This window comes from Globicephala melas, chromosome 1, assembly GCF_963455315.2.
Source record: "Globicephala melas chromosome 1, mGloMel1.2, whole genome shotgun sequence".
NCBI lineage: Eukaryota > Metazoa > Chordata > Mammalia > Artiodactyla > Delphinidae > Globicephala > Globicephala melas.
Window position 1 is genome coordinate 21894413 of NC_083314.1, and position 27728 is coordinate 21922140.

The window sequence follows — 27728 nt, forward strand, 5'->3', positions numbered from 1 at the left end:
CGTTTCCACCACACCACCCCCCCGCGCCCACCCCCAAATGGAGGAGTTTATGTTGTAGCGTATATATTCTCTTTCCCCAGCCATCCCTTCCCTGAAAGAGTTAATAAGGGCTGAAATGACCAACCGGCGGGAAGCAGCGGGGGAGATGCGAGGAAAGGATGGACCATGTTTAATTCATGGATCAGATCATCTCTTGCCCTTGGCAATGTGCAGGATATTTTCAGCCCTGAGCTGGGCAGCCCTTTAGGGAAACGAGTTGTATTTAATTCAATTCATATTTATTAAGCACTCGGTTGTCAGTCACTTGTGTTTGGACTTACAAGAGACATAAAGTGTAAGATAAAGGCCCAGTCCTCAGAGATCTTGGAGTCTAAGATAATAAGTGTAAGATAGGGCTGCTGAGGTCTATGATGGAGGTTCAAAGTGAGGTCACCTCTGATTGGGGGCGTCACGGAGAGGTGACATTTATATGAGCCTGAGCACTTTGGCAGATGGAGAGGAGGAGAAAGATGGAGGGATTAGTCCAAATGGTTGGGACACATTTGGGGAGCTCTTATGTAGTCTGGCCTGGCGTGTCCATGGAGTATGAACTTCAAGGAGGGAATGTTGAGGTGAAACAGGAGTGCCTGGGCCCGGGCACCAGGAGTGAGAAGAAGCTGGCTAAGCATTTGCTGGCAGACTTGGTTCTATGTGGCCAAGGCTGTGACAGGAAGTTCTCACCCAAGACTGAGGTGATGACAAGAACCAAAGCAGTGAGCTGGGTCAGAAACCCTAGGAGAAACTGAAGCTCAAACACTTGGGAGACCCTAAAAGAAATGCACCGTCAAGCCATGAAAAGGCTTGAAGGAAACCTGACTGCATATTACTGTGTGGAAGAAGCTAATCTGAAAAGGCCATGTACTGTGTGATTCCAACTCTATGACATTCTGGAAAAAGCAAAACTGTGGAGACATAAAAACATCAGTGGTTGCTAGGGGTTGAGGGAGGGATGAATAGGCAGAGCACAGAGGATTTTTAGGGCAGAGAAACTCTCTGTGTGATACTGTAATGTGGATATACGCCATTGTACATTTGTCCAGACCCGTAGAATGTACAGCAGCAAGCGTGACCCTTAATGTAACTGTGGGCTTTGGGTGATGATGATGTGTCGGTGTAGGTTATCAACTGCGGCAAATGTACCACTTTGGTGGAGGATGTTGTTAATGGGGGAAGCTGTGCGTATGTAGGGGTAGGGGGTAGAGGGGCAAACCTCTGCGTCTTCCACTCAGTTTTGCCGTGAACCTAGAGCTGCTCTAACAGATCAAGTCTTAAACGACTTGGGAGAATATGCATTAACCTCAATTCTGGAGAGGACAAAGGCTGGCATGGGGCTGAGACTCCGTGAGCCAAGAGGTTGTGGCTTGGTGGCAGAGTGGTCAACAAGAAAGCAGGTTGGATGCAAGTAGGGTGGTGGAGAGAAGAGGAGACATCCTAGGAGATGGTCAGATCATCAGCCGGTGAACCCAGATCAGGGTGTGAGCAGGTAGAGGGTCTGGGTGGGTTAGGCTGGCTTAAGTGACCAGTGGCAGGTGGATGAGAAAAGAGTTAAAAATAGATGGAGTCTCTGAGCCCCTCTTAGGGGTGCCGCTTACAGAAATGGGAGGAGCTTTTGGAGAGGTGTGTTGATGAGTTCTTTTCTGGGCACGTTGTGTTTGAGGTTTTGGAGGACGCTGGTGAGGAAACTTCAGGTCTGGAGCTGGGGAGAGAGTGAAGCTGTCCAGCTAGGAGTTATCAGTCTAGCCATGGTAGTGGAACTTGTGGGAAGGGATGAGTTCACCAAAGGAAAGAGCATGGAGAGAGAATGTTTTCCATTCTTTTCCTTATTCATCTAATGTTTGTGTAGCACCAGGAACTGTAATAGGCAATCGTCATTATTCAGAGTCATCTAGGAGCCGAGAGCACTGTTTGGGCTTGGGGAGAAGTTTGCTTATTAAGGTGATGTTGGAGCTAGTGACGCAGGAATATCTGAATTTGTCACTTCTACCCTGGGATGTTTCTGAATGAGATGTGGATATAAGGAACGATAAAGCACTCTGGGAAACGAGGATTCACTTCATCACGGCCCAGGCCAGTGCTCAGGACTCTCCCCAGTGCAGAGAGCTCTAGCAAAGCTGCACGGGGGCTCACGGCTTATATTTAATGCCGAACTGGGAATCTCTACCTCCTCTTAGCTCAAAGCCAAATTTGATCACCAGCTAGCGTCCACACCCACAGGGCGCGATGGAGAGCTAAGACGGCAGGGCGTTTGGCTCAGGAGAGAGGAACGTCTTGTAAGGGCTTTGTGAGCTTTTCGTGCACGGAGACCTTGCCCACCAGTGAGCAGGGCACTCAGGTTCTGCAGTCAGGCTGGTAATTGTTCCTTCCTCGGTGGGAGGAGCAAGGAGGTTCTCAGCCCTTCTACACGCATGGGCTCCAACCACCACTACAAAATGCTCTACAGAATGTTAGAGCAGGAAGTAGCAGGCCCAGAACTGCGATTTGTCCTGAGTTGTGAATAACCCACAGTCCCTTGTTCCTTGAGTTTCTTCCTTTGGGAATCCCTGCCCTCCGCAGCCAGCCCGTAAGTGGTGGGGCTTCCCTTAATTATTGTGCGCACAGATTGTGGTAGAAAGATGCCCCAAAGATGTCCACGCCCCATCCTTGGAAACTGTGACTGTGTTACCTCACGTAGCAAGAGGGACTTTGCAGATGTGATTAAGTTAAGGACGCCGAGGTGGGGGAATATCTGGGTGGGCCCAGTGTAATCACAAAGGTCCTTTTAAGAGGGAGACGGGAGGGTCAGAGTCAGAGAAGGAGAGGTGATGATAGAAGCAGAGGTCAGAGGGTTGCCATCGCTGGCTGAGGCCCACAGCCAGGGAATGCGGGTGGCTCTAGAAGCTGGGAGAGAGAAGGAAACAGATTTTCCCCTAGAGCCTGCAGGACTGTTGACGCTTGATTTTAGCCCCTTGTGACCCATTTTAGAATTCTGACCTGCAGGACTGTAAAATAATAAATATTTGTTGTTTTAAACCACTATGCTTCTGGTAATTTGATACAGCAGCTATAGGAAACCAATACACCAGCATCTACCTGATTTCCAATATATACCTACATATAGGTGCTCAATTAAATTTATTGGATGAATAATTTAACTCTAAAGCCCAAGGTAGTGCCCTTGACAGTATTTTCCCGAATCTACTTGGCTTCATTTGGGTAGGTAGAAACTTGGGGGAAACTGCCCAAGCCAGGAAATCCCCAGGGGCTGCTCCTTTGTTAATTGCAAAATGATCGGTTCTCTAGTCCAGGCTGCCCAAGGGAGCGGAGCGTCTGCTGGGCGGTCCTGCGAGGGCTGACTTGATCGCCTCTGCTCTGTCTCACGCTTCACTGCTTCCACACTCTCTCCATCGCAAATCCAAATCCAGGAGATTCCCAGTGAGTTCAGAGAGCCAGGTGGAGTGATAGCTGCACGTGGCCGTTGTCCTTGACGAAATCTTAGAGGTCTTGGAATTGGCAGGAATTTAGAGTGAGCAAGGTGTGACAGAGAGTGGAGTCAGATGGGCGTTTGTCTCAGGAGAGAGGAACAGTGTGTAAGGGCTTGTTGAACGCGTGTGCTTCCTACTCTCAAGGTGCTCATACAGGCCAGTGGCTGTTGTCTGTAATGATCTACGGAAGAGCTCTTGTGTCGGGGCGACAGCTGAAGCTCTGCTTTGCACACAACCTAAGTATCCTGAAAGAGGTGAATTCCCCAACGCTGGGCCTGGGGCCCTGCTGGCCACACCCTCAACCAGCTTCTGAGGCCAAGGAGCCATTCTGGGCTGGGCTGGGGGGCTGGGGCTGGGGAGGGAGGATGGAGAGCTGGGAAGTGGGGGGAACCTCCCCCGGAGGACTTTCTGGAGTGTGGAACAGGCACTCCTTGCTTAAGTAGCGCTTTTCAATGCGATGGCTGCGTCTCAGGACCCAGACCAAGCAGGGAGGCTAGTTGGACACATACTTCCAAGAAGTTGCAGAAACTAAGCAATTTGATTTAAAAAACCTTGGAATTAGGCCTCTTGAGACCCACGTGTAAATTTGCACAAATAAGCTCCAGAGCCATGTGGCCTGGCCCGGCTCCCCGGCTCCGGACGGCGCCCCTGACCCTGTTGCCCTGTGTATAGCTCTGTTTTTGGCTCTCGGACTCTGGGCTGTCGTGTTGGCGAAACGTGGGCAGGAGTGGGCGGTAGAGGGAAGGACTGTGCCAACAGCCACAGCAAGGAAAATCCATTCAGTGCATTGGTGTGCTGTCCTAAACAGCTTTCTATTCACAAGGTTTGAGAGGCCTTATAAACTCTCTGCTTGGAAGTAAGAAGTTAGGAGAAGATTTGTCAGAACCCAACTCCTGAGATGGCGATTGAAGAGAAGGCTCCTTGGCTGTCTGGTGGAGCCGCCATTGCTGCTGCCGGAACTCAGGCAGGGCTCCCCCGAGCTTGGTTTAAGATCTGGGCTCCCTCCTCCCACAAAGGTGAGGAGGTAGGTATGACCCGCCTGCCTGTGTTCAGTATAGACACTGGCCTGATGGGGTCTTCTGGCCCAAGTCAGAGAGAGAGAGAGAGGAGGGTGGCATATCACACACATAAACACACACACGTCAACACTGAGTCCAGTGCAGTGGGCAGCTGCCTCTATGATGCGGTTTATTTGGTTGGAAGGAAGGACTTGGGAATGACAATACAGTTAGAAAAGCAGGGGAATAAAAACAATTAACAGTAAAATAGCTTTGAAGAGTATTTTTCTGATTATATGAATAATCATATTTATTATAAAAATGCAAATAATACAGGAATGGTATAAGGCAACCACCTAGCGATAACCTCTATTAACGTTGTGGTGACTATACTTTCATCTCTCTTTTTATGGATAAGGATAGCATAATTTTACATAGATGAAATTACATGGAATTATGTCATAAATTCTATTTTTTTTTACCACCACTTTACATATTTTTAATATTTATTTTTATTTATTTATTTTTGGCTGTGTCGGGTCTTCATTGTGGCACACGGGCTTCTCTCTAGTTGTGGCACGCAGGCTTCTCTCTAGTCGTGGCACGCAGGCTTCTCTCTAGTCGTGGTGCCCGGGCTCCAGTAGTTGTGGCGCGCGGGCTTAGTTGCTCCACGGCATGTGGGATCTTAGTTCCCCAACCAGGGATTGAACCCACATCCCCTGCATTAGAAGGCGGATACTGGACCACTGGACCACCAGGGAAGTCCCTTTACCACCACTTTAAAAAGTTCTGGTTTTTGTTGCTGTTCTTGTTGGACTGTTCCCTCCACCTGTGGGCACGTGTCTTCCCCTCCCATATTCAAGGTCACCAGCGTTGGCAGCCTGGTGTACATCCTTCATATATTTCTTCATGGTCATGTAATCATATGCAAACACAAATGCTCTTTAATAGTGTGTCTTGGTCTTGGTTTTAAAGTTTTCTGCACTTGCCTGTCTCACTGAATAACAACTCAATGAAGTCCCTCTCAGCACACCAGTACAGATCCAGCTCAGGGCTGCATCAGAAGCCATGGACAGGATGCATCACTGCTTAGGCAGTAATTCTCTTATTGATGAGCACTTACTGTGTCTCCAGTTTTTTTTTTGCCATGTCAAACAGTGCTTGGACATCTAGTCTTACTCAGTGGTGCCTTTATTTCAATAAGTCAGAACCCCAGAAGCAGGACTGCTGGGTGAAAGGTGTGTATATTTTCCTTCACAAGAGGTGTTATCACATTGCCTTCCAAAGGCTGTGTCCCTTCACATTCTCACCAGTAGTGGGTGGGGCTTCGTTTTTCTCTGCTTCCCCGATATCAATTGACTTATCACAATTAAATTGCTTTTCCATCTGATAGGTATCAAGTAATATCTCGTTGTTACCTTCATTTGCATTCCTTCGCCTATCAGTGAGGTTGAGAAACTTCCATAACGTTATTGACCTGTTGGCTATTCCTGCAAAGAAGTACTGCATGCAAGTTTGACCTGTAATTTCTGGGTTTTGGGCGGATGGAAGGCAATTGGCCTGTGACCTCACCCAGACTTTTCTTCCCTGAGTTGTGCTAAAGCTAAAGGCTTGGTGGAAAGGGAGCAGGCAGATGGTGTCTGTGTTGAAGCAGATCAACAATGGGGAATGGGGGAACTTTAATGCCTGGACTGGGACTCCACATAGGGTGGCGGGAAATAATGCGGCCCCAGTCCCCGAGGGGATGCTGGGTGGTCTGTGCACAAGAGCCAACAGGTTTGATGAGTTTAGCAGCGGCAGGGAGACTGCTGAAAGTCAGGTTGGCACAAGTATCCATTCCAGGTAATCAGTCCTTTTGCAGTCAGCTGGACTCTAGCCAGTTGCTTGGTATAGGAGGAATGGGGGTGGGATAAGGGGAACAGACTCAAGGCCCCTAGGAGAGGGGTAGACAAGGGCTAAGCAGTGCTGGGGCCCTGACAAGTACATTCCTTATTCAGCAAGCAAGTGCTATACTGGGCGGGGTGGCTGAGGAAGGATCCTGGTTGTACAAACCACATCCACATAGAAAGAGCATGAAAGACAGCAGAGATGCCCCACAGGGTTACCTCTGGACTTCCTTTAGAAACCAAACCCAGGGAAGCAAAACTAAGTCTAGTCTGCAGCAACTGGTGGGCCTGGGGCTGCTAATGTGCTTCCTGTTCCTGGTGAGGATGGCCCAGGTCATGGGCTTCTCTGTTCTGCACCCAGACCTATCCAGGCAGGTCTCAGCAGCTCTGGCTGTGCAGGAGTAGAGAGGGCAGAGGTAGTGGAAATGAGGCAGAAGCAGGAGTCATCAGAAATTTCCTTCACCAATGGTGAGGGTCGACACAAGGAAAGGAAAACATTTTGTACCAACCCAGTTGAGTGGCCACGTTTTAACAGCTAAAATAAATTGTTGATTAGGTTACATATTACTTCTAAATCATTTTTTGGCTAATCATATTTCAAACTGGGAAGACCTCATCCTTAGAAGCGACCGTATCTTATTACACATTGCATCTGCAGTTGTTTTTCTTCCTTAAGTTGTGGGTCTGCATTTCTCAGAGCAGTATTTTACACGAGGAGCAGTTGGGTTTCAAGTATTTCTACCTTTATATTGATCACTTGAACACACTTCTCTCAGGAAGGAATCTGTTAAAGAAAATATAAGACTGTCTTAGGCTTTCACTCTGTGGATGGTGAAGCTGTATGAACGCAACAGAAACTCTGTTACTGTTGCTTTTTAACATTGTTGCAGGTCAGTGTAGACTCCAGAGGCCTCCTACTAGGTCAGCTATCCGTTTTGAACAAAGTAAGGCAGCTGTGTTCCAGCCCCTCTTCCTTCTTTAACCTAAGCTTAAAGATTAGAAGTTGCTTTCAGATAATTTAGATGCATGTCTCCTTGCTGTGGAGCTTGTCTTTTTTTGAAATAGGATTTTCTATATGCTGATCGTACAGTTTTTTTCTTTTTTAACTTTGGTCATAAGCTAAGAACGACTGCAATAGACACTTATTTTAGCCATTGTGTGAAGCCTAGTTCTAAAACCAGCATCAGCAGATGTCCTGCAAAATTTAATTGGTTGCATCCAATAACTCCATATAGCAGGTTACCTCCTTTAGTTACTTTGGGACACACTTTGCATGTAACTCATCCTGGAGAATTCATTAGGAAGCTGTGTTGTTCAAAGCCAGCTATTTCCAGGAAAGCTGCCAGCCCATTCCCTTATGTGTCTAGCCAACCGTGAAAAAGCACCTCTAAATTACCCCCTGCTCACTTGACTGAGGAAGTAGCGTTTGTTTTTATTTTCTAGGACAGTCCATCAGTGGTATGTGATGGAAATAAAGATAAATACCACCCCCCCCAAAAAAGTCAGCTGTTTCACAGGAGTGTTACTGAGATCAAACAAACAAACAAACAAACACACCCCTCTCTCTGCTGAGCAACTGGTAACGAGTAGTACTTGCTTTGAAATTTCTCCAGGCCAAAATGGTTCCATTCTGTGCACTATATGGAATGTTGAGGACTTGTTCAATCATCTATTCACATACTGGAATGTATCCAGAGTATTTATTTATTTGTTTGTTTTGGTACCAAATTACTTTATTTGAAGGAATGGTACTAAGGAAAGAACTTAAGTAGATGTTTTGTTATTATAGTATTTATTTGTTTAATTTTTCGTTAGACCTGGCCTAACCTTCATGCCTCTGGTTGGCTCTGTATTGGTCAGGGTCCCAGTAGAAGACATATGACACATTCAGAGGAGGGTTTAATGAAAGGACTATTTACAGAGGAGGGGCTGGGATAAGAAACCAACAGGGATGGTGAAGCACCAGGGTCTAGCAGAAGGGGAAGCTGGTACTCCCCTAGGTCTGGAGAGGCAAGAGGGTGGCAGTTACCGGAACTTCATGAGAGTTATGGGGTTAGGGGTGCCTCCTGATGGGCCTGTGGCCTCAGGTGGAGGAACAGAGACACTGCCAAGCCAAGGTCCATCAGGAAGGGACCCGGGGCATAAGTACCCTGCTGGTGGCTCCTAGTGGCCTGACATAATGAGAAGCCAGAGGGCAAGGAAGGCCAGGTGGTACCTTTCTCAAGAGACTGAGCATAGGGTGGAGGAGGGTGGAAGGGGATCTGGAGGGGCAAATGGAGACTTTTCAGCATAGCTTACCTTCAGGTGGAAGGGAAATGGACATCCAGGCAGGAGAGAGGAGCCTGGTTAGAATCCTCATTTTCGCAAATCATTGTCAGGGTCACTGGCGGCCGCTGGAGCTCCATGTGGTAGGAGCAGCACAGATCACCTGCAGTTGAGGTCTCTGCTGAAACCCAGCCTCTTTCTGCGTGTTCTCCAACTGTTCAGACGCCTTGTTGGGAGATACATTAGCAGAAGACTATTTGCAGCACATTCAAAATCTGGGTGCTGTTGTCCTGCCTCCATAAAATGTTTTTCCTGAGTCACATTTTGTGTTGACTTCTCAGCCATCATTGAGGGTGGCGCCAAGGAAAAGTCTAACACCTATTGCTGTGTTGCTGTGTTAGTTGTGTGTGTCCTCTACTGTGGTTAAAATAGTGCGGTAATAATTTTCAGATGTGAGTGTTTGGGATAGTGTTTCCTCCGAGGAACCTTTTTCTTTCTGGACATTGAGAACTACGTGTCTGATTTCTCTTCCTACTTTAGCTTCTGGGAAGCTTAGATCCAAATTTTCAAACCAACTTATTTGGCTTCCTTTGGGATGTGTGTGTGTGAGTGTGAGAGAGAGAGAGAGAGAGAGATTCCTTCTCTCAACTATGGGTAAATTCAGTTAATCACTTAGGGGGTCTGGAGGAGAACGATCTGGATGGAGGTTTTGAATCCTGGGACCTGCCTCATGATGGATGGACATGTGACTGCCCTCAGGGAACTACCCTCCTGAATGCTTGAGTCCCCCAGGGCTCCATCTTTGGTGCGGAGATAATTTGTCCTTAAGCACAAACAAATCCACCTAGGAAGACTAGCGTGGGGTAGGAGAAAGACGTCCCCCACTTTGTCTGCAAGAAGCATTGGGTGGGTGGTGTGATCAACTAATGAAATATTTATACAGATATTTTGAGAAGTATAAAATGTTCCATGCTTGTTCATGCACTCATTTAATGTTTATTGCAAACACTGGGCCAAGGATACAAAGATGGGCAAACTCGTTCATTCATCTTTTTTTTTTTTTTGCGGTAAGCGGGCCTCTCACTGTTGTGGCCTCTCCCGTTGCGGAGCACAGGCTCCGGACGCGCAGGCTCAGCGGCCATGGCTCACGGGCCCAGCCGCTCCGCGGCATGTGGGATCTTCCCAGACCGGGGCACGAACCAGTGTGCCCTGCATCAGCAGGCGGACTCTCAACCACTGCGCCACCAGGGAAGCCCCATTCATCTTTTTAATAGATATTTATTGAGTAACTACTGTCTGCCTGGTCCTGATCCAAGAGCTGAGGATGCAGCCATATAAGGAAAAACTGAGGGTTTTCCCTTTCTGTTGTGTTTCCTTTACTGCTTCACTTCTGGTCACCAAGTGTGTGGAGGTTTTTTCCCCACACCAAGAAATCAGCTGGGTGTCCTACAATTGAACTCAATTCTAACACCGTCTGCATGGAGATAGTGTCAGATCCCACAGTTGAAGGGCTCAGTCCCACAAGACGGCTGCCCATTTCAGATGTCAACTGTAAGTGGTAGGTCCCCACTTTCCATGCAACTTCTGGCTACAAACTGGAGGTTGCCACGATCCCCTCCTCAGTTTCGATTAATTTGCCTCAGCGGCTCACAGAACTCAGGGAACCACTTCTTACGTTTACCAGGTTATTAAAGGATATGATAAAGGATACAGATGAACAGCCAGATGAAGAGATACATAAGGCGAGGTCTGGGAGGGTCCTGAGCACAGGCACTTCTGTCCTCATGGAGTTGGGGTGCATCCTCCTCCCAGTGTGGATGTCTTCACGAACCTGTGAGCTCTCCAAACCCTATACCCTTGGGATCTTATGGAAGCTTCCTCTTATGGGCATCATCAATCATTTACTCATTTCCAGCCCCTCACCCCTCTCTGGAGAATGGGGAGCTGAAAGTTCCAAACTTTCAGTCTAATCATGACTTGGTCTTTCTGGTGACCAGCCGCCATCCAGGAGACCACCCAGAGTTGCCTCAATAGGATGAAAGATGTTCCTACTCCCTTAGGAATTTGTAAGAGTTTTAGGAACGCTGTGCCGAGAACAGGGGCAGAGAACAATATATCTATTTTCTATTGTCTCACAGGAGTGATGAACAAAACGGTGTCTCCTCTCACAGAGCATTGCATCCTGAAATCCCACTCATAACCCAATGGGATCCTTTGCATATATTCTTTGCATATGTGGTACGTGCCAGGACTCACTTTTGAGATCAAAGCTATGTTTCCAATTAGGGTTACTATGTTAAAGATGTTTGTATTTGCAAAGAGATTTATAGCTTTTTTCCCATTCTCCCTACACCATGGAATGGTATCTACAGGTAAGAGTTAAAGACTTAGTGATAAACCTGAGGACTGTCTGTAGTTCCTGAGAAGGCTAATGTGCTGGGCTTTTATGGTCTGAAGGGTGCTGCAGGTGATGTGACGCGATAACATTCTCCAAGTCTCACACAGCACATTAGAGCTGGAGCGATGGTCAGGTAGTTCTCAACTGGCCCTGGCAATGCTCTCCTCCAGTTTTGATTTAACAGATCCAGGGCAGGGCCCATGCCCCCTTGTGTTTTGACAACTTCCCTAAGAAAGCTGAAATGCTTACCATTCCTGTCCCACGTTCAGAAATGCTGATCTGCTCCCATGTGCTGATTTGGCACACAAGGAAACTGAGGCACAAGAGGGCAAAGAGATTGCCCCACATCACACAGTCAAGAGCAGAGCCAGGACCCAAACTCAAGTTCCTGACTCCCGTGCAGGAAAGTGCCCTTTCCGTGAGCCCAGGCTGTTTACCTTATATAAGCGTGCAGGTAGTGAGGGTAGGGAGGTGGGGTGTTGACACACCCTTGCTGTGAAGTTATCCATCCCGCTTTCTCCCCTGCTTTGGAAGGAGTGCCAGCAGGAGCATGGCCTGGGCATTTTGGTTTCGTTCTCACTTGATACTGTAGTTGCTGTTCTTCCATTGAAGTATTTCAATTATTAAATTTATAGCGCCTGGCTCTTAAGACTTCTCAAAGCAGATGGTGCTCCTTTAAAAACCTTAATAAACAAAATGTTTAGGTATTCCCCTGGTGGTGGGAGAGTCTCTCGGCAGGAGATCATTCCAGCGGGCATTTGCTACCAGAAGTGTCATAGCAGCCCGTGTAGGTTTCCACAGAGAATTATGGCTCAGCCTTCCTTCACCAAACTCATTCGTGGGCGTGTGTGGGTTTGGAGGAAATGACTCCCAGAAAATGGCTTTACAAGGAAGGAGTCTGCCCATTAGGTGCACCATGGAGGCTGAGCTGAGTGCATTGGATCCATTTTTTCTTAGTGATTGATTCCACATTTGGTTTTGAGGACTTGAATGTTAAAGCCTTACATTCTAGTCCTGGTACAAATCCTTCTAGATTGGGAAAAAAATTCTGTTTTTTTTTTTTTTAATTGAAGTATAGTTGATTTAGAATGTTGTGTTAGTTTCAGGTGTACAGCAAAGTGATTCAGTTATATATCAATATATACATATATATATGTGTGTATATATTCTTTTTCAAATTCTTTTCCCTTATAGGTATTACAAAGTATTGAGTATAGTTCTCCGTGCTATACAGTAGATCCTTGTTGGTTATCTATTTTATATATAGTAGTGTGTATATGTTAATCCCAAATTCCCAATTTATCCCTCCCACCTCCTTTCCCCTTTGGTAACCATAAGTTTGTTTTCTGTGTCTGTGGGTCTGTTTCTGTTTTGTATATAAGTTCACTTGTATCATTTTTTTTTTAAGATTCCACATATAAGCAATATCATATGGTATTTGTCTTTGGCTTACTTCACTTAGTATGATAATCTATCTCTAGGTCCATCCATGTTGCTGCAAATGGCAATATTTCATTCCTTTTTTATGGCTGAGTCATATTCCATTGTATATATATACAGCACATCTTCTTTATCCATTCATCTGGAAGTGGACATTTAGGTTGCTTCCATGTCTTAACTGTTGTAAATAGTGCTGCAATGAACATTGGGGTGCATGTATCTTTTCAAATTATGGTTTTCTCCAGATATGTGCCCAGGAGTGGGATTGCAGGATCATATGGTGGCTCTATTTTTAGTTGTTATTTTTTTTCTTGACAAAGTTTGTTTGTTTTTTTTAATTTATTTATTTGTTTTTTTTTAAATTTTTGCTTGTGTTGGGTCTTCGTTGTTGTGTGCGGGCTTCCTCTAGTTGTGGCGAGCGGGGGCTACTCTTTGTTGCGGTGCACGGGCTTCTCATTGCGGTGGCTTCTCTTGTTGCGGAGCACAGGCTCTAGGCACGTGGGCTTTAGTAGTTGTGGCACACGGGCTCAGTAGTTGTGGCTCACAGGCTCTAGAGCGCAGGCTTAGTAGTTGTGGTGCACTGACTTAGTTGCTCCGTGGCATGTGGGATCTTCCCGGACCAGGACCAGGGCTCGAACCTGTGTCCCCTGCGTTGGCAGGCAGATTCTTAACCACTGCACCACCAGGGAAGCCCTATTTTTAGTTTTTTAAGGAATCTCCATACTGTTCTCCATAGTGGCTGTACCAATTTACATTAGACTGGGAAAGGAATTCTAAAGCCCCAAGGATGTTCCTCTCTGGGCTGTTCTTGAGATATACAAATATTTGCATAGTCATTTTCATCTGACCTGCATATGATTTACATATGCCTACTGAGACAAGTCTCTTCCAGGCAGTTTGCAAGTGGAAATTTCATTCCTTCAACTTAGGGTTGCCCTTTCCTGACTTCTCTCATCTCCTGTCATGTCACGTGTTCTTACTCCACTCCTGTCATTGAGTCTAAGGACCATGTCCTATCTTCTACCTGCAGCTCCAAGCACAATGCCTCTCATAGTAGGTGCTCATTAAATATTCAGTGACTGAAGTAATTCTGATCCCTTGAGTTGACCCACTATAGCCAAGTCACTGGTGTTGGAGGACAGGAAAGGACTAACTAGAGTTCTATAATCTCATAAAGAAAATGGAAAATAACATAAGCGTCTATCTTTCTGTCTTAGGGGCAAGGAAGGACTTCTTAAAAAAAAAACTTTAAGAAATGGATTTCCACTCAATGAAGGATACCACAGTTAATTAATAGGTGACGGATGAGAAAAAGTATTCAAAATGTCTAAAACTGAAAGAGGATTCACATCTACAACATACCAGCAACAAGTGCGACTCAAAAAGAAATATGGCAGCCACCACATAGAAAAATGGACCAAGCAGCTCAGGTGGCAATTTACAGAAAAAGAAATCTAAAAGGCTCTCCATTATATGGAGAGAGGCTCTTTCTGGAGAAATGCAAGTTAAAACAACAGAAAGATCAAACCTTAAAACCTATTAGACTTCAAAAGCTGGAAAGCTGGATGCTGCCAGGTGTTGGCTGGGATGTGGGATGCAGAGCCCTCAGCACTGCTGGGGGAGTACAGCCACTTAGGAGGGTAGCAGGGGAGTACTTAGTTCAATTTAGGAAAAAACATAAACCACATGGCCCAGCAGTTCCACTCCTAGGTATAAATCTCGATAAAATTGTCAGACCAATCCTTAAGGGAACATGCGTGGGGATTTGGGAGCATTATTTGATGTGCAAAGGTCAAATCGGTGTCTCTCACTGGGAGCATTGGTAGGCAAACCGTAGTGGCTACGCCTGTGGAGCCCTGTAGCTACGCTGCTGAGTGCAAAAGGGAAGAAAGAGAATGAAATACAGTTAGGTAAATTATTGATAAAATATATGCACACATTGGACTTCCCTGGTGGCGCAGTGGTTAAGAATCTGCCTGCCAGATCAGGGTACATGGGTTCGAGCCCTGGTCCGGGAAGATCCCATATGCTGAAGAGCAAGCCCAGGTGCCACAACTACTGAGCCTGCGCTCCAGAGCCCGCAAGCCACAACTACTGAGCCCACAAGCCACAACTACTGAGCCCGTGTGCCTAGAGCCCGTGCTCCGCAACAAGAGAAGCCACCGCAGTGAGAAGCTCGTGCACCACAACGAAGAGTAGCCCTCACTCACCGCAACTAGAGAAAGCCCGTGTGCAGCAATGAAGACCCGACGCAGCCAAATAAATAAATAAATAAATTTATTTAAAGAATATATGCACACAAACACACATTTTGGAAGAACACAACAAAGAGAAAGATACACATTAAACATAAACCAATAATCACCTATGATGGAGGGAAAGGGCTAATGGGAGAAAAGGAAATGAATAGATGAGTAAATAAAGTAAGAGAGGGACTTTCTCAGACCCATGGTGATGATGTGTCATGAACCAAGGAGTACGGTTAGTTCACCCTCTGCTCCTGCGGATCTCAAACCAAAAGAAGCAACTCACCGCCAACAACTTGAAAAAACTTAAGTTCTGGCCCAGAGCTTGGAGTTCTGCCTCCCTTTATACACATTCCACCTTCAATTTGATTAAAGAGTTCACACTTAGATTTGCAAAAATCAATGTCTTGCTTAATAGGCTACTGCTCCCAGAGGATGTTGCTTTTTCAGAGTTAACACAAGAGAATAAATCGAAGTTGGTGTTAAAAAAAAAAAAAAATGGTCTGGCACTTGTTAAAGTGGTAAGGAAGACTTTATTCAGGGCTATTGCAATAGGGGAGAGAGATTGGGCTTAATTCTGAATACAAGCACAACAGGGATTTGTAGTCAAGGAGCAGGGTGAAGGGGTTGGCGATGGAAAATCACTAAGAGGTGATATCAAGGGTGGGGGGACTTTTACTACACTGACTTAATAGGATTCTTGCTGAAGACAGCCCAGGGTGATCAGATATCGAGAGTGGGGATTCTCTCCAAACCAGCTTAGCAGGATTCTCGCTAAAACTAGACTCTGCAAGGATGGACATGGAGCCCAGGGCTGAAGCCTAGCTGGGAAGAGGGCTCAGAAGAGCCTGGGCAAGGAGAGAGCCTTGGTCACTGGTAGAGCCCAGTGCCCGTCTGCCTTTCTTTTTGTAGTATCTCCAGTTCTTACCACAGTGCCTGGCAAATGGTAGATCCTAGTAAGCATTTTTTAAGAATGACTAATGATGGCTCTTCCTGGGAGATTCTTTGGGGTGTGGGGACCTCACTGATGCATGTTCACACTCACCCTTGGGTGTGCACTCCCCCCAGAGCTTGGGCCTGCTGGCTGTGGAGTGCTCCAGGCCTGGGGGCTGGAGGAGGCATTTGCTTGTCCCAAGGAGCAGAGGATGCTGGAACCATCAAGAGGAGAAATTCCAAGAGCCATGTGGGAGGCTGATGGCCAAGACCCCAAAGGGTGTCTGGAGGGTCCCCGAACCCTTCAGGCCAGAAATTCCTCCTGAAATCTCACGTCTGAGAACCAAGGATGGCAGAGCAAACACAAACTTGGTAGGAGGAGGTGGGAACTGGGGCTGGCACTAGTTGCTTAGAACACTCTGTGGTTTGCGACTTGCTTCACGTGGTGGGCTGTGGCGCTGTGGGTGCTGGCTGAGCTGGGGGCTGGGAGAAGCAGACGGCTGGGGCCTGATCGAGTGGGACCGGGAAGACCCCAGAAGGCTGCCTGCTGCTGCCCTCCGCCTGTTAGCGAGTCCAAGCTCGTCCAAGCTCGTACTGCTCACCACAAGACAGGTCAATAAATCAAGAGGCAAATTGTCGGGACAAGGAATAGTGACTTTATTTGGAAAGCCAGCCGACTGAGAAGATGGTGGACTAGTGTCCCAAAGAACCATCTTACCCAAGTTAGAATTCAGGCTTCTTACATACTAAAAGTTGTTGGTTGTTGCAGACTTCTTGGTGTCAGAATCCTTTGTTCTTGCAGCTGTCCTTATAGGTGTCTATAGGTCGTGATGGTCCTGTAAACCTCCAACAAGACAAATGTTATTCTCTGTTCCGCAACTTTTTATCTCTGTGTGAGTGGAAAAGTGTTATACCTTTAAAGTTCAGAGCCTTGAGAATGGGCTATCCTGTATATTTCAGGCTATAGGCAATATTCTTGCAGAGAAAGCAATAGAATACAAAGGTTAAAGTAAAAGAAACAGATCCAATATGGAGTTAGATTTGTTCTTCCCTATTACACTCCCACCCCTGCCTCACGGCATGTGTTCTTCAGAGGGGGCTGCCTTGCCCACCACAAGTCAGCAGACGGTGGGGGGGGGGCGCCTTCTCATCCCCTCCTCCCCTCTGGATTTCACCCTGACCGGATGGCTGCTGGCTGGAGCTGGGGACTGCCCTGCTGAGTGTCGGCAGGAGAAAGTCGGCCGGGCCTGCCTGGTCTCCTGCTCTCTTGCCTCCCATCCCAGATGTGCCTGGCTCTGGGGGGTTCTTTGTTTTCTGTTAACTAGACGGGGACCAGGGAAGCAATGTCAGAACCACCTGTGTCTTCAAATTCCGGCAGAGGCAATGGCTGATAGGCCGTGTCCTGTGTTCCCCAATTTGTACTCATCATTCAGGTCTAGGGGCTGGTCTGGGGGCAGCTGATGCCTCCTTTCCCAGCTCACCTGCTTATCCCAGCCTCCTTCCCAGCATCCCAGTGTTCAGTCTCCCACCCGTGACAGGATGGGCCCTAGCACTTTCTCACCCACGCGTGTCGTCAGAGCAGCTCTGCCCTTCGCTCCTACCTACATCCTCCTTCCCTAAAGTGCCTGGGTTCTCCTGGATCCAGACTGTGTGATGCTAATGACTGTGCTCAAAATCAGGGAGGTGGGGCCCAAACATCTGTACGGTGGTAACAACTACAGCGATAAAAGTAGTAATTAATGTTTATTGTTGCTATGCACTAGGCATCGCGCCCAGTGCTTTATGGACATTATTTCGTTTGATCCTCACAGCCCCAGTAGGAGGTAGAACCCTTACTGTCTCCTGTTTCTATTTGAGGACACTGAGGTTGGAGAGGTTAAACACTTTGCCTGCAGTCACTCAGATAGATGAGGTGGAGTTTGGATTTGAACTGAGGGTTTCTGACTCACAGGCACATGCTAACCATTCTGCCGTGTGGAGCCTTTTATATAATGGCAGTTCATTCTTCATCCAACACCATCTTTATTTCTCCTGCTCTGACACTGTGGTCTCTGGCACCTCATTTCACGTGGCAACCAGTTGACGTAGGGAGAGTTATTATTCCCATTTTGTGGATAAGGAAACCATAGCCTGGAAAAGTGATGACAAGCCCAAGGTTACACAGCTAGTCCCTGCAGGGTAAAGACCCCACCGAGCTCTCCTCCGGGTGCAGGGCTCTTCCCCCTAAAGAGGCAGCACCTGTCGTGACGCAGGTAGGCATGGAGCCAATGGTGGCTCACTCTGTGATGGTGCGGGAAGGGGACATGGGGCCTACCTGCGTGGTACCCATGAGTGTGGAGTCCATCTTCTTGGGGGTTCAGGTGTGGCTTAGCAAACAGTTGCCTGTAGCAGTTTAGAATCAGTGAACAGAACCTTTAGGACTCTTCAGCTGCTCCAGCATCAGACATAAAAGCGACACTAACCCTAAGCCCATGTGGTACAGCCAATAAATCTGTTCCCGTGCCCCGTCTCTCTCCCATCCGGTGGAGCTCCTGACTCTCAAAAACGGCCCCAAGGCTTGGGCAGTGGTTTGAAGGAATTGCTCTTGTTGGGACAAGACATGGAGAGGAAGTAAAAAACTGACTTCTTTCTAAATTAAAAGTATATTCTTAGTGTGGCTTTAGGGAACTTACAGGAAGGCTTGTAGTGAGTATAAAAGCCTGCTTCCCCGGGGAGGTATTTATTTTGGGTTGGAAATGCTCCTGTCTGTTTCTTTCACTAACTAACATTCACGGGTGGCACCAAAAGCCATTTTTTCCTGATAACATCTTAGGTCACGGCAGCAACGGTTTCAGCTATTTTGCAACTGGACTCTATATGTTTCCCAGGGTTGCCTTAACTAATTACCACAAACTAGGTGACTTAATTGGAATGTATTCTCTCATAGTTCTGGAAGCTGGAAGTGTGAAGTCAGGGCAGGGCCCTACTCGCTCTGACGGCTCTAGGGAAGATCCTTCCCTGTGTCTTCCGGCTCCTGATGGCCCCTGACAACCCTCGGTGCTCCCTGGTTTGTAGCTGCACCACTCCCCATTTCTGTGTGTCCTTTTCTGTGTCTTATAAGGACGCTGGATTTGGGGCCTCTAGTCTAGTATGATCTCATTTTAACTGATTATATCCGTAGAGACCCTATTTCCAAATAAGGCCACATTCTGAGGCTTGAGGTGACTTTGGGGGGGACACTATTCAACTTATAACATGGAGAAATCAGGAAGTTCTGCCCAGGTGGCCCTACTGCAGATAGGAGTCTGAATGCACGCCTGGGTGACAGAGCTGTCCCTGTTGATGGATGGATCGGTAGGCGGAAATTCTGGGGGCTCAGGCCCCACGTGTCCTCTCATTAGAAGACTTTGGACAGCTTTTCCCAGTGTCCGATTGCTCTCTGGGGTGGGTTAGCCCCAAATCATTCTCTGGCTTCCTGGGTCTGACTAGCCAGGATTCCTGGTCTTTTCTCATACTGCCTCTGACCACTGACTTTTTTTCTGGGTGAATTAGCGGCCTTGCAGAAAGGACCCAAAGATCGTCGTCCCACCACCTACTCCTCAGTGTGCATACCTGACACTGCATTCACACACACTGACCTGTCTCATCGACGTCCCCCTCGGTCACACCCCTTTGTTGGATTGTGAGACCACAAGCAGCAGACGCGCTCAGTTCTGTGAGTAACGTAGAGGCCGTATCACCAACGGAGTAGTTGGGCTGAGCAGGGCCTCAGCTCACAGGTCTGCTTCGCGGAGCCGGTTAGATGAGTCCCACACCAGGTGGGATTCTTGGCCAGTCCCGCTCTTGGCCTCGTCCCCTCCCAGTGTCTCTTTCTTTCACTGGGCTTCAGCTGCCGTGGCCTTTTGGCACCTCATCCCCGCCGACCTTGTTTCCCACTAGGGCCTCTGCAGGCCCTAGTAACTTCTTTCTGGAAATTTCCATGTCTGGCTCCTGGTCATTCAGCCTCTCACCTGAAACGGCACCTCCTCCAAGAGGCCTTCCTTGACCGCCCTCCAATTCTAGGTCTTCATATCACCCTGTTGTATTATACTTTCTTCAGGCAGCCTATCATTTTAAGGTATGTTTCTTGTTTATTTATTGATTGATTCTGTCCCCTGCCCCTGTCTGTGAGCACAGGGACCTTATCTTCTGGCTCACCACTGTATTCCAGAGCCAAGGGCAGTGCCAGGGACATGGTGGGTGCCTAGGAAAGAGTCTTGGGCATCTTTAATAACTCAACACTTTCTTTGAACGATTTCAAGTCACAGAGAGACAACGCACTGTGCTACACGGAGCATCAGCTGACCAGGATTCAGAAACCCGGTTCCTGGTGTGGGCTGTTACTCGCCCACTGTGCCATGGCCAGTACTTCATTCAAACACTCCGCCTGGGGCTTGGTTTCCCAAACTGTACACTGGGGGGATATCCAGTGCACAGAGTCCTTGTGCAGATGGAATGTTGCAGTGAGATGATGTGATACAAATCCAAGATTGTGAGGCTTCAACCAGTGTAGATCTTTCAGAAACCAGAGGACACTGTGGAACGAACACAGGGGAGAGAATGTTCCAGACAAAAGAGGCTTTTCCGAATGCTAAACTCTGTGATGGGGCAGCCCTGGGGACTTATTAGCTAATGGAGGTTGAATTTTCTCTCATTCTTACTCTTCCAGGAAGGTTTTTTCATAGTAGAGCATAGTTATTTTTAGCAGAATAACTGTTTCAGACAAGCAAGGTGACTTTTGATCTCCTAATTATAAACGCTGTGGGCCTAAAGAAAGAAGCCTTCTTGAGATGCTTTGTAGAGGATTTCTGTAATTCCCTGCCTCTTGAAGTGGGTCCAGGCTGCTTCCCACCTCGGGATGAGGCCCGATGGGATGGAGGCTGTCTAGAGTTAGGGCTGACCCACACCTGGCTGACATTGCACAGGAGGGGCTCTAATCCCTGGTGAGGCCCCTCACAGGGCCTTCATTTAACCAGTGAATTTTTATTGAAGTATAGTTGGTTTACAATGTTGTGTTAGTTTCTGGTATACAGCAAGGTGATTCAGTTTTACATATATACTTTTTTAGATTCTCTTCCATTATAGATTATTACAAGATATTGAATATAGTTCCCTGTGCTAAACAGTAGGACCTTGTTGTTTATCTGTTTTATATATAGTAGTGCGTATCTGTTAATCCCAAGCTCCTAATTTATCCCTCCCCCCCTTCCCCTTTAGTAACCATAAATTTGTTTCTATGTCTGTGAGTCTATTTCAGTTTTGTAAGAAAGCCCATTTGTATCATTCTTTTACTTTTTTTTTTTTTTTTTTTTGGTATGCGGGCCTCTCACTGTTGTGGCCTCTCCCGTTGCGGAGCACAGGCTCCAGACACACAGGCTCAGCGACCATGGCTCACGGGCCCAGCCGCCCCGTGGCACGCGGGATCTTCCCGGACCGGGGCACAAACCTGCGTCCCCTGCATCGGCAGGCGGACTCCCAACCACTGCGCCACCAGGGAAGCCCTGTATCGTTCATTTAGATTCCACATATAAGTGATGTCATATGATACTTGACTTTCTCTGTCTGACTTACTTCACTTAGTATGATAATCTCTAGTTCCATCTATGTTGCTGCAAATGACATTATTTCATTCTTTTTTATGGCTGAGTAATATTCCATGGTGTGTGTGTGTGTGTGTGTGTGTGTGTGTGTGTGTGTGTGTGTGTATATATATATATATATATATACACAACATTTTCTTTATTCATCTGTCAGTGGGCATTTAGGTTGCTTCCATGTCTTGGCTACTGTAAATAGTGGTGCCATGAACATTGGGGCCCCTGCATCTTTTCAAATTTGAGTTTTCGTCTTTTCCAAATATATGCATATGAGTGGGATTGCTGGATTGTATGGTAGCTCTATTTTTTTTTTTTTTAAGGAAACTCCATACTGTTTTCCATAGTGGCTGCACCAGTTTACATTCCCACCAGCAGTGTAGGAGGGTCATCTTTTCTCCACACCCTCTCCAGCATTTATTATTCATAGACTTTCTAATGATGGCCATTCTGACTGGTGTGAGGTAATACCTCATTGTAGTTTTGATTTGCATTTCTCTAATATTAGTGGTGTTGAGCATCTTTTCATGTGCCTATTTGCCATCTGTATGTCTTCTTTGCAGGAATGTCTATTTAGGTCTCCTGCCCAGTTTTTGATTTTTTTTTTTTTTTGATATTGAGCTATATCGGCTCTTTGTATAATTTGGAAATTAATTCCTTGTCAGTCGTATCACTTGCAGATATTTTCTCCCATTCTGTAGGTTGTCTTTTCGTTTGGTTTATGGTTTCCTTTGCTGTGCAAAAGCTTATAAGTTTGATTTGATTAGGTCTTTCTCTCTCTTTTTTTTTTTTTTTTTGTTTTTTTGCTTTTATTTCTTTTGCCTTAGGAGACTGACCTAAGAAAACATTGCTATGGTTTACATCAGAGAATGTTTTGCCTGTGTTCTCTTCTAGGAATTTTATGGTGTCATGTCTTATATTTAAGTCTTTAAGCCATTTTGAGTTTATTTTTGTGTGTGGTGTGAGACAGTGTTCTAACTTCATTGATTTACATGCAGCTGTACCGCTTCCCCAGCACCACTTGCTGAAGAGACTGTCTTTTCTCCATTGTATATCCTTGCCTCCTTTGTCGAAGATTAATTGACTGTAGGTGTGAGGATTTATTTCTGGGCTCTCTATTCTGTTCCATTGATACATATGTCTGTTTTTGTGCCAATACCATGCTGTTTTGATGACTGTAGCTTTGTAGTATTGTCTGAAGTTGGGAGGGTTATGCCTCCTGCTTCGTTCTTTTTCCTCAGGATTGCTTTGGCAATTCTGGGTCTTTTGTGCTTCCATATAAATTTTAGGATTATTTGTTCTAGTTCTGTGAAAAATGTCATGGGTACTTTGATAGGGATCACATAAAATCTGTAGATTGCTTTGGGTAGTAAGGCCATTTTAACAATATTAATTCTTCCAAAGGCCAGTGAATTGTTGATTCATGATCCTGGGGCCGGGGTGCTGGGGAGCAGCTGGAGGGTTTGGGTCAGGACTTTTGGGGGATGAGTTAGCCCAGGACTAGTGGTGGCAGGGTCAGGGCTCAAGGTTCACAGAAACAGCTTCTCATCGAGTGTGTTTCTCTTCTTGGAGCTCCCTTCCTTTCTGGACTTCTCTGTGGACTCCCCAGCCCCTGGCTCTGCCTCTCTTGGAGCCTCCAGCTCTGTACACAACTAGGTCCTGGCATCTGACCTTCTCTCCCTCTTGAGCATCATCTCCTGCACAGCCCAGCCCCAGGCAAGGTCATAGACAATCTGATTAGCTAGAACCTCTGTTATGCAGCTTGTGGAAGAACTGTTTCTCTTGCTGTTTCCACTGTTTAGCTGCTGCCTTTTCTAGCCTTTTCTGTGCTCACTCAAGCCTCCATCTCAAAAGTTTAGCAAGAAAACCAAGAGGGAAAATGAAACAAGCAGTGAGGGTGGCTCGGAATATAAATTTGACCTATAAATTTGACAACTTTGGTGAAATCAGCCAGTTCCTTAAGGTCACAAATGCTCCAAGCTCATGTAATAAGAAATCAATAAACAGATAGTCCTAAATCTATTAAAGAAATTGAATTTTTAGTTTAAACCATAAAGAAAACCCTAGGTTTTAGAAGAAAAACCTAGGAGAAAATCTCTGTGGCCTTACGAGTTCTTAGATCCAAAAGAGTTCTTAGATCCAACACCAAAAGTATGATCAATATAAGAAAAACTGATAAATTGGATAAACTGATAAATGTTAAAATGAAAAACTTTTGCTCTTAGAAACATCCTATTAAGAATGAAAAGACAAGATACAGAATAGAAGAAAATATTTGCATACGATACAAATGAACTTATTTACAAAACAGAAATAGACTCACAGACATAGAAAACAAACTTGTGGTTACCAAAGGGGAAAGTGGGGTGGGGGGGATAAATTAGGAGTTTGGGATTAGCAGATACACACTACTATATATAAAAGATAAACAACAAGGTCCTACTGTATAGCACAATATCTTGTACTATACTCAAAATCTTGTAACAAACCATAATGGAAAAGACTATGAAAAATAATATATCTACATACATACAGCTGAATCACTTTGCTATACGCCAGAAACTAACACAATATTATAAATCAACTATTCTTCAATTAAAAAAATTTTTTAAATTTGCAATTTGCATAACTGACAAAGGACTTATATCCAGAATGTATAAAGAATTCTCAAAAATCATCAATAAGAAAACAGCTGAATTTAAAAAAATAAAATAGGCAAATGATTTAAACACACACTTCACCAAAGAAGATGCACAGATGGCCATTAAGCCCATGAAAAGGTGCTCAACGTAATTAGTCATTGGAGAAATGCAAATTAAAATTATAATGAGATACCTCTACACACCCATTGAAATGGTTAAAATGAAAGAAACCCAAACTGACAATACTAAGTTTTGGTGAGGAAGTGGAGTGACTGGAACTCTCATATGTTGCTGGTGGGCATACAGAATGGTACAGCCACTTTGGAAAAGAGTTTCTCCATTTCTTTTATAAACATACACTTACCACATGAACCAGCGATCCATATCCTCTTTGCCCAAGAAAATTGAAAACTTACATTTAGATGAAAACTGTTATGCAGATGTCTCTAGCAGCTTTATTCATAACTGTAAAAAACTGGAAACAACCCACATGTTCTTTAACAGGTGAATGAATAAACTGTGGTTCATCTCTGTAATGGAATACTACTCAGCAACAGAAAGGAACAAACTGATGATACAGGCAACAGCGTGGCTGAATCTTACATGCATTACCTTAAGTGAATGAAACCAGACTCAAAAGCCAAGATACGGCGTGGTGGCACTTAAATGACTTTCTGGAAAAGACAAAACTATTCATGGTTGCCGGGTCCGGGTCCGGGGTGGGGGTGAGGTTAGGGTTAGGGATGGGGGAAGGGTTGGCTCCAAAGGAGCAACAGGAGAGAATTTTGGGGGGTGATGGAGCCGTTCTGTGTTTTGACTGTGGAGGTGCTGGGATATAATGAGCATGCCCTAAATGTTAGCTATTATTACAGTCGTCTTGTTTATATAGCACGTATCACATTGTAGCAGAATGATCTGTCTACATGCTTCTCTTCCTTTCTAGCCCAGGAACTTGGTGAGGACAGGAACAGTATCTTGTTGATTTTTGTACCTGCAGGGGCTAGCCCCGTCAGTGCCTGTGAGTGAAAGATGCTCACTGAATGTTTGTCAAGTGAATGGAAGGATCATTTAGTGAGTAGTTACCGGGGGTAGGGATGCTGAAAGCCTTTATCCTCACTGTGCACATCGCCATCACCATCATCAGAAAACAGCCACAAAGTACCCGTTATCTCGTGGAGCTCAAAGGCATAAGCTGCACTCTGGCCTTCCCCTCTTCACACCCTCCTCCAAGTTGGGACCCAAGTTGGGCAGTGGTTGCTCGCTCTCAGATGCACTTACCAACTCGGAATCCCCATGGCTCCTCTCCTGCTGCTTTAAGCACCGGCAGCCTTTGCTCGCTTCAGCCCAGACCCACGTCCCGGCACTTAGACAGGGACATGGGCCCAGGTCAGGGCTGGAGGTGGGAATTACACAAGTGAGTCTTCAGTCATGTCCACGACGTAGGGCTTGACTCCTTCCGTCCATGAGCTCCCGGCCTCTTTGGGGAGCTTATATATGCTGCACCAACAGTTATGGGGTTCTAATGCTATCCAGAGATTTACTTTCAGTTGAATGGATCAAAATATGATGAATTGTCTTTATAATTGGTAAATAAGGAGCCGAAAGATTGCTTATGTCAGCCTCCTGGGAGCTAGGAGTGGCGAGCTTTGGGTTCTGCCCTTGGTCCTGCTCTGTTTGTATTTAGATCATGGTGAATGTGGATAATGAACACATTATGTTCATTAGCATTTGTAGTTGGGAGATAGATCATATCTCAACAGATTAGACCCATAGGGAGGAATTAAAAGGGATAAATGTCAGTTTCTGCTCTTAGGTGCCCAAATCCAATAATGGACATGTTGGAATGAGGTGGGCTTAGTTAAACTGAAGCACATGAAGAAGACCTGGGCTTTTAGGCAATGCAAGCTTGGTATGAAACCAGGAGTGTGATGTGGCTACCAGTAGGCTAATGCTATCAGGTTACATTAACGGAGGCATAGTTTACAGAACAGAGGAGGGGAGTGAGACGTTTACTCTCTGAGCCATCTGACCTCACCTTGAGTATGGTGTTCAGTTCTGACAGTCATGTTTTAGTAAAGACATTTACAACCTGTAATGTCAGTGAAGGGCAATCAGAATGATGAGGTAACTTAGTGCCAGTTAATCTAAGTAAAGGTTGGAGAGATTTCGCCTGAAGAAGGAAGATTGGCTGCATTCACCATAGCTGGCAATACTTAAAGGGGTTGCTTGTGGAAGAGTGATTCAACGATCCTCTGTGCCTCTAAAGCAGTGCTGTACACAATAGAACTTTCTGTGATGATGGGAATGTTTTACATCTGTGCTGTTTAATAGCTACTAGACAGATGTGATTTTGAGCAATTAAAGTGTAGTAACTGAATTTTACATTTAATTTTAACTAATTAAAATAGCCAAATGTGGCTACCATATTGGACACTGCCACTCTAGAGGAGAAATAAAAGAATAGAATAGGGGTTGGCAAATTTTTTTTTTGTAAAGGGTGAGATACTAACTATTTGGGGCTTTGCTGGCCATATGGTATCTGTGCAGCTACTCAGCTCTGCCATCACAGTGTAAGAATATAGACCATATATAAAAGAATCATTGTGTCTACGTTCCAATGAAACTTTATTGATGGAAACAAATTTGAATATGATATAGTTTTTACATTGCCACAAAATAGTATTCTTCTTTTGATTTTTTTCTACTATATTAAAGGTGTAAAAACCATTGTTAGCTCACAGGTTGTACAGAAATGGGTGGCAGGCCAGATTTGGCCTGCAGGCTGTAGTTTGCTGACCCTGGCTTAGTGTGTGGGTGGAAACCTTAGGGAGTTATATGTTAGTTCGGTAAAGGAAGATGATAATTAATTAGAGGTAGCCAGGGACGGAAGGAGCATCTTCAGTAAGTGGTGAGTTTCTTGTTACTACAGGGTTCAGGTATAGGCTGGATAATGAACTATCTGGCGAGGGATGATATAGAAATGTGTCTATTTAATACAACTTGTACTAGAATTTCCCCCTAATTCTGCAGGAGTATTGAAATCAGAATGACATGTGATTGCTCTAAAAGCATACTTGCTTTTTCGAGGGAAGCGTGTTGTTTTCCCTCACTTGGTACTTACTTTCACCTCCATGCTGCAGGAACAGGGACTGTTGAGGGTGGGATGGCAGCTTCATTGTTTCAGCAATTCTGCCAAGTGTTCAGGGACCCCTGGGATGTGCCTTCCTGGGGGAGTTGGTTTGTCCATTTGTATGCAGCCCAGGAGAGGACCTAAGACGTCCACACCCTAAGAGAGGACACTCTCGTGTCTGAATACCACCTTGTTCTGTCCCTGAGTCTCCCTGGGGACATCTGGGGGACAAGGTGGGCCGGGGTTAGGAAGCTTCACCTCTAGTTAGTTCTTTCTGTGCCTGGGTCACGCCTCGTTCTGTGACCAGAGAAGGTCACTTCCAACATTCTCCCCTCCAGACAAAGGGGGAAACCATTGCTCTCTGGGGACCTCTGAGTCTCTGTCCAGAATGACCTTGAGAACCCAAGTGCAATGGACCAAGGTGTGACGCCTTGACTGTCCAGGAGCTGATCGTCCAGGCTGTGGACGGCTAGAGATTGGGTTGTTTCTATTCCTGTCAACTCTGCTTTCTTGCTTTTTCTCTTCTCCCATTTGCCTGACTTCTATCCATTTAACTTCTAATCAGCATCTCTGCCAGAATAAACAAAAATAAAAAGTAAACAGCTTTTTCCTGAAGGAGAAAATGGAAAGTGCTGGTCTGAAGTTTTAAATTTTTGTATGCCTTTATCCAAACCCCAG

At 45.8% G+C, this 27728-nt stretch overlaps 1 protein-coding gene across 5 annotated transcripts in view; it reads left to right on the forward strand.

The window, feature by feature from the left end:
- Positions 1 to 27728, forward strand: part of CNIH3 (cornichon family AMPA receptor auxiliary protein 3) — a 282061-nt gene that overhangs the window by 180016 nt on the left and 74317 nt on the right. The gene's annotated exons all lie outside the window — the stretch shown is intronic.